General features: G+C 37.4%; 1 pseudogene; it reads right to left on the bottom strand.

The window, feature by feature from the left end:
- Nucleotides 1-229: 229 nt before the first annotated feature.
- On the bottom strand, nt 230-10,972 carry LOC141512032 (COMM domain-containing protein 7 pseudogene; annotated as a pseudogene).
- Nucleotides 10,973-12,188: the final 1,216 nt, after the last annotated feature.

Below are 12,188 nucleotides of genomic sequence, written 5' to 3'. Positions count from 1 at the left end.
ATGGGAGTTCTAGAAGGCAGAAAAGGAGGAGTGTATCACAGACTGGCTGGATTTCTCCCCCTCCCAATGGTTTAAATATTTGAGACATGGCCTGTGGGATGAATCATGAGTTTATATGGTAATTGAATTGGGCTTCCTAGAACAGAACTGTGACCCTTTTTGGAGATACTCCAGCCCCTAAGCTGTTACAGAGCAGGCCACAAGGATAAACTAGTTATCTTCTTCTTCTTCCTTCCCCTTCAGCAGAAACACTCCATGCTGGCTCGGACACGTTCCATCTCACTCAGAAAGTTATAGAACTGAGGCAGGGTTAACTCTATATACACATTTTCAGTTTGGTTTCCTTTTTTAACCACCAACTTCAATTGTAAAAAAATACTCCCCACTTTCTGCAGTTCACTGCTCCCTGAAGTCACTCCAAATTTCCATTCCATATCTATAAGCTGGTTGATCATCAATGTCTCCTCTATTGCCCATCTTGCAAGTCTGGGAGATTTCTGTTTCCACTTCTCAGAAGAACAAGTGGCTTTCTCTTCACTGAGCCCCAGAGTAATGAAATCTGCTCTGACCTGCTCAGCAGTCATATTCTTCTTCAAGGCACCATTAGGCACTAGGAGAAGGCTTTTCACAATATTCTTTAAGGGCCTGAGGCTGATTTGATTGGTGGCAGCAAAATCAGACAGTTTAGCCAGGAATGATTCAACCTCCTTGGGTTGAACCAAAAAGTAGAAAATCACTTCAGTCAGTGTTGCAAACTACTCCGCGCTGAGCTGGTTCAGATGCAGCATGTCGCTCCCTACGGATTCGGAGACAGGGTCCTGCTTGAAGTGAAGGCGCCCTATGGCCACGTGCGCCCACGTGCACGCGCCACGGCGCTGCCCCAGCTGGCTGCAGCCTCCTCAGATCGCCGCCCTGAATCACATTCTTTATGATAAGTCCATCACAAATGCTACTTCCATATTTTTCCACTGTTGCCATTGTTGATCACAACTCGCTCCATTCATACCTCCCCACTACCATATACTATATTTTCTCTCTCCTTTCACTCCATCCCTCTTCTTAAATGTGCTGTAGGGTAGCTGAGTGGCACAACAGACTGATCAACAGCTCCGGGGCCAAGAGACCCCGAGCCCACATACCACCCCTGAGGCAAAGCAACCACCTGGCACTGTAGTCCCAGACAGACCAGCCTATCACAGGCCTCTTGAAAGAAATAAAAAAAGAAAATGTGTTATATCTGACAGCTCTTCCCCACGGTCCACCCTCTCCTCTATCACACACATCCCTCCTTCCCCCTTTCCCCCCTTCTCTCCTTCTTACTCTAGATGTCTATACCCCATTTAGTATATATGCTGTTTATTCTCTGAGTCACCTCTGATGAGAGCAAAGGTTCCCTCATACCTCTTTGCCTTCCCCCTTCTATATCATAGCAATAGCTCACTGTAATAAAAAATCTTATTTTATGAAATATCTTAGCCTATTTCACCTCTCCTTTCTCCTACTCCCATTACATTTCCCTTTAAGCCATTGACTCATTTTATAATATATTATATCTTCAAATTCAGCTCTCTCCTGTGCTTCATCTATAAAAGCTCCTTCTTCCTGCTCTATTAAATAAGAGTTTTCTTATGAGTATTATCAGTATAATTTTTCGATGCAGGAATACATACATCATCAAGTACCTCATATTTTATCCTTCAACTCTATTCTCTATGCTTCACTTGATTCCTGTATTTGAAGATAAAACCTTCTGTTCAGCTCTGGCCATTTTAACAGGAACATTTGAAATTCTCCTGGTTCATTGAAAGTTCCCCCTTTTTCCCTAGAAGAAGATATTCAGTTTTTCTGGGCAGTTGATTCTCGGTTGCATTCCGAGATCTTTTGCCTTCTGGAATATAATATTCCAAGCCTTTCGAGCCTTTAATGTAGTTGCTGCTAAGTGCTGTGTGATCCTGACTGCAGCTCCACAATATTTGCATTGTGTCCTTTTTGCTGCTTGTAATATTTTCTCTCTGACTTGGGAGTTCTGGAACTTGGCCATAATATTCCTGTGGGTTGGGTTTTTTGGATCTTTTTTCTGGGGGGAGATCGGTGGATTATCTCAATTTCTATTTTGCCCTCTGCTTCTAGGATATCTGGGAGATTTTCTTGTAGGAATTCTTTAAAAATGATGTCAAGGCTCTTTTCCTGATCATGACTTTCAGATATCAGAATAATTTTTAAATTATATTTCCTGAATGTGTTTTCCAGACCACTTGATTTTCAATGAGATATTTCACATTTTCTTCTAATTTTTCATTCTTTTGGTGTTGAAGTACTGTGTCTTGTTTTCTGGTAAAGTTCCTTTATTTCCATTCTACATCTAAAGGATTTGTTTTCCTCAGAGAGCTTTCTTATTTCTTTTTCCATCTGGCCCATTCTGCTTTTTAAAGCATTCTTCTCCTCAATCACTTTTTATTAGTTCCCCTTTTTTCCCCTCTCCCCCTCCCTTTCTTCATCCACCTTTCCCTTTTCCCCTTTTAATCCTTGAAAGGTTAGATGTTTTTTAAGTTAACTAAGTATGTGTAAGTTGACATTAAGCCAAGTCTGATGAGAAGATTCAGGTGTTTCTCATCTCCTCCCTCCTTCCCCTCTGTTACCCATAGGTATGTTTTACCTCTTAGTGTAATGAGATTTACCTCTTCAATGACCTCACTCCTCCCATTTCCTTCCTGCCCCCTTTTTTAAGGAGGTAATATTTTTAAGATCATTCTATCTGAGTCATAGAAAATTCTGAGTATCTGTCACTTCTAGCTAGTCAAATTCTATCTAATAGAGTTAAAATTCTTCAGAGTTATTAGAGTAAAACCAATTACATCCCATTGGATAGCAGTCTCATGGATAGGTCATGAATGTCCATCACTTCTGGCTAGGTGTATTCTGTCTGTTAGAGTTACAATTCTCAAGATTTATGAGAATCTTTTTCCCCATGCTAGGAAATAGCCTGTTTGAATTTATTGGATAGCAGTTTTTTTTTGCTTTTACTGCCCCCCCCCCTTTTCATGTGTCTCTTGAACCTCCAACTTGATGTCCAAATTTTCTATTTAGCTATAGTCTTTTCATCAGGAATTTTTTGGAAATCTTCCATTTTGTTAAATGTCCATCTTTTCCCCCTGTGGCATAGTGGATTCTTGGCTGCATTCCAAGCTCTCTTGCTCTTCAAAATATCTCATTCCAGTCCCTTCAGTCCCTTAATGTTTATGCAGCCAGGCCCTGAGTAATCCTTCCTGGGGCTCCCTTCTGGCTGCTTACAGGATTTTCTCTTTTATCTGATAGTTCTGGAATTTGGCCACAACATTCCTTAGTGTTTTCATTTTAGGATCTTTTTTCTGGAGAGGGATCTATGTATTCTTTCAATAATTACTTTGCCCTCTGGTTCCATGATATCAGGGTAATTTCCCATCACTAGATCCTGTAATATTAAGGCCATCCTTTTTTCTCTTCAATATTTTCAGGAAGTCCAATAATTCTCAGGTTGCTCCTCATCAACCTATTCTCAAGGTCAGTGGTTTTGCTGATTAGGTATTTTACATTTTCTTCTATTTTTTCTGCTTTTTGATTTTGTTTAACAGCCTCTTGCTGTCTCATGAAGTCATTAGTTTCTGTAGACTCCATTCTGTTTTTTAGGGAGGAGTTTTCTTCATTAACCTTTTGCAACTCCTTTTCCAGTTGGTCAATTCTACTTTTGAAAGAGCTTTCCATTTGACCAATTGAGGTTTTGAGAGAATTATTTTTTTTTGCATTTGCCCAACTGAGGATCTGAGAGAATTATTCTCATTTTGTTTTTGTCCAATTGATGATCTGAGAGGTTTATTTTCAATTGTTGAACTGAGAGATTTATTATCATTTTGTAATTCATCCAATTGTATTTTCTAAGGATTTGTTTTCTTGTTGCAAGGTATTAATTGTCTCTCCCAAATTTTCCAGTTGATTTTTAAACTCCTTCCTTATTTCTACAAGGGAGTCCTTCTGTGCTGAAGACCAGATTATATTCTCCTCAGAGGTTCTAGGTCGCTCTGAGTTAGGGTCTTTTCCTTCCAAGAATTTTTCTAGGAATCCACCTTTCTGCTGACCCTTTTTCATTTTGCTAAGACCTTGAGTTGGGGAGGGGCTTGTTCACAGGTGCTTGGGATCATTAGAGGTTTTACTCACTGTGTGCAATTTCCCTGGCTGGACAGTAGGAGGTGCTGGTTGCTTTCTCTGGAGTGTCTGTGACCTTGAGTGAGGCCTCAGCTGCAATGGAGGCATGGACTCAGAGTTCCTCGGACCAGACGAACCCAGGGATGGTGTCTGCAGCTCTCCTGCAATGACACTTTCTCTCCAGCCATGTTGGCAAGCTCCAGAGGGTCAGCACCAACACCAGTCCTTCTGCTCCCTAGTTGACTCAAGCCCCCTTTGTCTAGCCCCACCGCTGATCCAGCAGGCCCATCTCTCAGGCCCTCAGACTCCCAGGTCCAATTCAGCCACTTATCTGGCTGATCTGGGGCTGATCCACCCTCTGCGCCCAGTCACCCACCCAGACTCTCCCAAGGCTGCTGTTGGAGATAAATCCTGAGGTAGATGATCTTTCTCCTGGCTTTTCTTTCTGGGTTTTGTGGTTTGGATTTCTGTTAAGAGGTTTGTTTCATATGATAGATGGGGAAAGATCAGGTGACTTTAGAACTGTGACTGTCTTCTCTCTGTCATCTTGGTTGGAAGTCCACATAAGTTTTTGAACTGTTTTATTCATTTGGCCTATGCTGGTTTTTGACATGTTATTTTCTTCACCATTTTTTGGATCTCCTTGACTAAGCTGCTGACTTCTTTTTCATGTTTTTCCTGCATCTCTCTCATTTCTTTTCCCAATTTTTCTTCTATCACTCTCACTTGATTTTCAAAATCTTTTTTGAGCTCTGCCATAGCCTGAGCCCAATTTCCTTTCTTCTTGCAGTCTTTAAATGCACGATATTGTACTTCCTCATCTTCAGATTGAGTATTTTGATCCTCCTTAGGATCATACACAATGTATATCTCAATGGTGTTCCCCTTTTTTCTCTGTTTACTCATTTCCTCAGCCTGTGCTTGGTTTTGGGGTGCTTCCTGAGCTTTGGGTTATTATTGGGACAAACTCCACCACAAGGATCTCAGTGTGTGAAGCTCTGTCCTCCCTCCTGGTCTGTGAATGACCACAATTGCACCCCTCTGCCATGGGGCTGAGGTAGGAGGAGGGCCTGCAGGTCTATGGGGGAGTCTAGACTGTAATCGGGATCTGAATTTGGTCAGAGCCCTGGAGTCCTGTTCTAGGTAAAGAGGACAAACCTCAGAATTCTCTTTCCACTCCCCTTCCTATGATGAGCACTCAAGGCTCAGTTGCCTGGGGGCTCCTTATTAACTGGTTCTTCCTGCTTTCTGTTCCTGGATCTGGGCTTCTGAGGCCAAGCTGCTTGCTGAGTGACCTGAGGGCTGGGCTTCAGAAGTTTGCTCTGGCAGAAGACCCACATGCTGATCTTGCAAGTTGTGCTCATTGCTCCCTGGGGTGTAGGTCACAAAACTGCCCCTGCTGCTATGAATGGTTTCCCAGGCACCCTGGGGCTGCCTCCAGGAGGCTGAATTTCCTTTACTCTGGAGGGCTGCCCCTCTAACACCATGGAGTAGAGCCTTTCTATTATTGTCCAGGTTACGCTGGAAAACTGCCTCACTGGATCCCTCTGTGGGTTCAGTGTCTTGAAAATTTAGTTAGAGCCATTATTTTATGAGTTTTCAAATACTATATATAGAGAGAGTAACTAAGAAAGGCTCTTCTCCTGTCACCATCTTGACTATGCCCCAGTCACTTTCTGAAAAAGGTACTTCTAATATTAGAGTAAGAGGGGAGGGTATTTAGTGACTGTGAGACAATGTTGCTTATCAAACAAGAAATTAATCAATGAAACTGTGATGGTACTTTGATAACACTGTGAGCTTATCAATCAATCAAATAATTGAGATGTGTTTGGTGATACCTGGCTATTAATACCTGAGTGACAAGTAACAGCAGGTGAAAGGCTTAAATATTTATAACTTTAGAGGGAAAGAAGAGAGGGAGTGAATGCTGAGCAAATTCTCTTCAATAGATTTGACCCAGAGAGGGTCTTGGGTTTAAAAATTTATCCTACTCTACAGGGAAGGGGGGGTAGGAATGGGGGAAGGAAAAGATAAGGGAAGATAAAGATAAAAGATAAAACAAAAGGCAAAGTTATAAGTGAAAATAAACAGATTGTTTTAAAATAAAAGGTACAGGGGAAAGAAAGTAAAACTTTTGTGAGGAGAAATAAGAGAAAAGGAAAGAAAAAAGTATAAATGGGGAAAGAGAGCATGGAGGGAAATATAGAATTAGTAATCTTTTTTTAAGGAAAGATGTTATTTACTTTGATTTTTACAATTTTCCCCCTATTCTTACTTCCCCCTCACTCCCCACAGAAGGCAGTCTGTTAGTCTTTACATTGCTTCCATATACCTTGATCTAAGTTGAATGTGATGACAGAGAAATCATATCCTTAAGGGGAAAAAAAGTATATGTGATCGCAAAATTACATAATGTCATAACATTTTTTGCCAAAAAAATGAAGGTGAAAGGCTTTGATCTTTGTTCAATTCTTTGTTCAATTCTTTCTCTGGATACAGATGATATTGTCCATCACAGATAGCCCAAAATTATCCCAATTGTTTCACAGATGGAATGAGCAAGTCCATCTAAGTTAATCATCAACCCCCATGTTGCTGTTAGGGTGTACAATGTTTTTCTGCTTCTGCTTTTCTCACTCAGCATCACTTCATGCAAATCCTTCCATGCTTCACTGAATTCCCATCTCTTCTGTTTCTAAAAGAACAATAGTGTTCCATGACATACATATACCACAGTTTGTTAAGTCATTCTCCAACTGAAAAACATTTGCTTAATCTCCAATTGTTTGCCACCACAAACAGGGCTGTCATGAATATTTTTGTACAAGTGATGTTTTTACCCTTTCTCATAATCACATCAAGGTATAGACTCAGTAGAAATATTACTAGATGAAAGGGTATGCACAGTTTTGCTGCTCTTTGGGCATAATTCCAAATTGCTCTCCAGAAAGGTTGGATGAGTTCACAGCTCAACCAACAATGTCTTATTGTCCCAGATTTCCCACATCCCTTCCAATATTGATCATTGTCTTTTCTGGTCACATGGGCCAGTCTGAAAAGTGTAAAGTGGTACCTCAGAGATGTTTTAATTTGCATTTCTCTGGTAAGTAATGATTTACAGAAATTTATCATATGATTATGGATAGCTTTGATTTCATCTGTAAATTGATTTTGGATATAATTTGACCATTTTTCAATTGGGGAATGACTTGTTTTTTTTTTAAATTTTACTCAGTTCTATGTATATTTTAGAAATGAGTCCTTTGTCATTAATACTAGTTGCAAAAATTGTTTCCCAAATTGCTACATTTCTTTTGATCTTGATTATCTTGGATTTATCTGTGCAAAAGCTTTTTAATTTGATATAATCAAAACTATCTAGTTTGTTTTAATGTTGTTCTCTGTCTCTTCCTTGGACATAAGCTGCTTCCCTTTCCATAGATATGAAAGGTATACTACTCCTTGAACTTCTAGTTTACTTAGAATATTATTTATTTTTGGTCTAAATCCTGTATCTATTTTGAGCTTATCTTGTATAGAGTGTGAGGTGCTGGTCTAATCTAAGTTTCATCCATACTAACTTCCAATTTTCCGAGTGTTTATCAAAGAGAGTTTTTATCCTAGAAGCTGGACTCTTTGGGTTTATCAAACAGCAGATTATAATAATAATTTCTTGCTATTGTTCCTAGTCTATTCCACTCATCCACCATTCTATTTCTTAGCCAATACCAGACAGTTTTGATGACTGGTGCTTTATAATATAATTGTAGATCTGGTAAAGCTAAGCCTCCTTCTTTGGCACTTTTTTTTCATTAAATCCCTGGAAATTCTTGACTTTTTATTTCTCCATATGAATTTACTTGTACTTTTTTCTAACTCATTAAAGTAATTTTTTGGAATTTTAATTGGTAGAGCACTAAACAAGTTGTTTGGTTTTGGTAGGATTAACATTTTTATTATATTAGCTTGACCTATCCATGAGTAGTTGATGTTTGCCATTTTTGTGAGAAATGTTTTGCAATTTTTTTCAAAAAGTTTATTAGTCTACCTTAGCAGGTAGGCTCCCAACTATTTTTTATTGTCTAAAGTTACTTTGTTTTGTTTTTTTTAGATTTTTGCAAGGCAAATGGGGTTAAGTGGCTTGCCCAAGTCCACACAGCTAGGTAATTATTAAGTGTCTGAGACTGGATTTCCACTCAGGTACTCCTGACTCCATGGCCAGTGCTCTATCTACTGCGCCACCTAGCTGCCTCTTTTCTGAGGCTACTTTGAATGGGATTTCACTTTCTTGCTCTATTTGCTATATCTTGCTAGACATATACAGAAATTTTGAGGATATAAAAGGATTTATTTTATATCCTCTGACTTTGTTAAAGTTGCTAATTATTTCTAGCAGTTTTAGAGATGCTTTTTGGGCATTTTCTAGGTGTATCATCATGTCATCTGCAAACAGTAAGAGTTTTGTCTCTTCCTTCACAATTCTAATTCCTTCAATTTATTTTTTCATCTCTTATTGCCGAAGCTAGCATTTTTAATGCAATATTGAATAGTAGTGGTGATAATGGCCATCCTTGTTTCACCCCTGATCTTACTGGGAATGTCTCTAGCCTGTCCCAGTTGTGTATAATGCTTGCTGATGTTTTCAGATAGATACTGCTTATTATTATAAGGAACTATCAATTTATTCCTACACTCTCTAGTGTTTTTAATAGGAATGGGTGCTGTATTTTGTCAAAAGCTTTTCCTGCATCTATTGATATAAACATATATTTCTGATTGGTTTGTTATTGATAGAATTAATCATACTAACAGTTTTCCTAATATTGCACTACCTGGGATAAATCCTTCTTGATCTTACTGTAGTATTCTAGTGATAATTTGTTGCCATAATTTTGCTAAGAATAAAATTAAAATTTTTGCATCTATATTCATCAGGGTGATAGGTCTATACATTTCTTTCTGTGTTTTGACTCTTCTTGGTTGTTTATATATCAGTACCATATTGGTGTTATAGAAAGAGGTAGGCAGAGTTCTATCTTCACCTATTTTTGTAAAGACTATATATAGAATTAAAGGTTTGATAGAAATCTTTTATAAATCCATCTGGCCCAGGAGATTTTTTTCTTATGGAGTTCAATAATGGCTTGTTGAATATCTTTTTTTTTTGAGATAGGGTTATTTAGGTATTTAATTTCCTCTTCATGTAATCTGGGCAACTTATATTTTTTGCAAATATTCTTCCATTTCACTTTGATTGTCAAATTTATTGCCATAGCATTGGGCAAAATAATTCCAAATTATTACTTTAATTTCTTCCTCATTGGTATGTAGTTCACCTTTTTCATTTATGATACTAGCAATTTGGTTTCCTTCTTTCTTTGTTTTAATCAAATTGACCAGAGGTTTATCAATTTTATTGTCTTTTTTTCATAAAAACAACTTTTGGTTTTATTTATTAGTTTGATAATTTTCTTGCTTTCAATTTAATTAATTTCTCCTTTAATTTGTAGAATTTCAATTTTGTATTTAATTGGAGGTTTTTAATTTGTTCTTTCTCTTATTTTTAGTTGCATATTTTGTTCATTGATATCCTCTTTCTCTAATTTATTCATGTAATTATTTAAAGATATAATATATTCACTGACAGCCATCTTGAGTATACCCCATAGTTTTTGGCATATTTTTCATTATTGTCATTATCTAGGATGAAATAATTAATTCTTTCTATAATTTTATGTGTGATCCACTCATTCTTTAAAATGAGGTAATTTAGTTACCAAATAGATTTGGGTATGTATCTCCCTGGCCCAATATTTCATATAATTATTGTTGCATTATGATCTGAGAAATATGTATTCACTATTTCTGCCTTCATACAATTGAATATTGGGTTTTTTATGCCTTAGTGCAGGGACAATTTTTGCATAAGTGTCATGTACTGTGGGTAAAAAAAAGTATAATCCTTTCTATCCCCATTCAATTTCCTCCATAAATCTATCATATTTAGGTTTTCTAACAATCAGTCTACCTGCTTAACTTAATTCTTGTTTGTTTTATCATTAGATTTATCTAAATCTGAGAGCAGGAAGTTGAGGTATCCCACTAGTAGAGTTTTTCTTTCTATGTCGTCCTGAAGCTCTTTCAACTTCTCTAAAAAATCTGAATGCTATACTTTTGGGTGCATACATATTTAGGATTGAAATTATTTTATTGTCTGTTACCTTTTAGGAGGATGTAGTTTCTTAGCTCTTTTAACATTATGTATTTTTGCAACTGCTTTGTCTGAGATAAGGATTGCTACCCCTGCTTTTTGCCTTTAGTTGAAACAAAATATATTTTGCTCCAACCTTTTACTTTTACTCTGTATGTAGCTCTCTGCTTCAAATGATTTTCTTGTAAGCAACATATAATAGGATTCTGGTTTTTAATCCACTCTGCTATTCATTTATGTTTTAAGGGAGAGTTCATCCCATTCACATTCAAAGTTATAATTACTAATTCTTCATTGCCCTCCACGTTAACTTCCCTGTGTTTGTATTTCCCCCATTTTTCCCCCTTTATCCATATTCCCCAGTATTTTGTCTGTGAATACCATCACCTTCAGTGTGTCTGAAGAGTGCTGATCTCCCCTTGCCCCAGTCAAAGAACACAACTAAAGTTGGTTCTTGGGCCCCCACTCACCAAATCCTCTGTTGGTTAAAGTTGGTCTTCTGGCTTCCTCCCACTGCTGTCCCTGTATTAGTCCTCTACTCTGTGCTGGTCCTCTGGTTTCCACTCCTAGTATATGCATAGTCCCCTGCAACAGATTTTGTTGGTATATGTTCTTCTTCTAACTTCTTTTTCTGAGTTTGTCATTGGAATTTCTGTTAATAGGTTTCTTTCATGTTATTTTTGAGGGTACACTAGGAGCACTTAACATAGTGTCTGTCTTCTCTCTGTCATCGTGACCACAAGTCCCCAAGTGAGAGGAGAATTAGTAATCTTAGTAATTAGTCAATGGAATGAACTGCCCCATAAAAACTGAAGCAGATAGAAGAATGCATTAAATCCAGAATCCTATAATATGTTGTTTAAAAGAAACACATGTGGGCAGTTAGGTGGTGCAGTGGGTAGAGCACTGGCCCTGGCATCAGGAATAACTGAGTTCAAATACAGATCTCAGACTCTTAATAATTGCCTAGCTCTGTGACCTTGGGAAAGTCACTTAACCTCTTTGCCCCCTTAAAATAAAATTAAAACAAAAAGACAAAAATAAAAGAAACACATTTGAATCAGAGAGATACACACAGGAAAAAGGTAAAAGGATGGAGAAAAATGTATTGTGCTTCACCTGAAGTAAAAATATCAGGGATAGAGATTCTGATCTCAGGTAAAGCAAAAGCAATAATAGATCTCATTAAAAGGAATGAGGAAAAAATTACATATTCTTAAAAGACAACATAGAAAATGAAGTTATCTAGTGGTATAACATTCAAATACCTAGCAGAAAAGCTGAGTGCATTTCAAAGAAACAAAAACAGCAAAACTTTAATAATAGGGGACCTCTATGCCCTTCTCTCAGAGCTAGACAAATCTAACCACAAAATGAATAAGAAAGAAATTAAGAAAGTAATAAAATCTTTGAATACTAAGATATGATAAACCTCTGTGGAAAACTTAATCAGGATAGAAAAGATTATGTGTTTTCCTCAGCATTTCATGACACCTATACCAAAATTGATCATGTCCTAGGACACAAAAACCATATAATAAAAGCAGAAAGGCAAAAATAATAAGGGCATTATTCTCAGATTATGATGGAATAAAAATTCAATGTAATATAGGATCATGGAAAGATCAATCTAAAAATTAATTGGAAACTTAATAACATAATTTTAAATAATGAGTAGATCAAACAGAAAATCATAGAATAAATAATTATATCCAAGGAAATAATTAAAATGAGACATCACATAACATTTTGTGGATTGAGTCAAGGCATTTTTGAGGGGAAATTGTTTATCTTT

This window comes from Macrotis lagotis, chromosome 2, assembly GCF_037893015.1.
Source record: "Macrotis lagotis isolate mMagLag1 chromosome 2, bilby.v1.9.chrom.fasta, whole genome shotgun sequence".
NCBI classification, from domain to species: Eukaryota; Metazoa; Chordata; class Mammalia; order Peramelemorphia; family Peramelidae; genus Macrotis; species Macrotis lagotis.
Note: the sequence above shows the minus strand (reverse complement) of the source record. Positions and strands in the feature narration are given on the sequence as shown.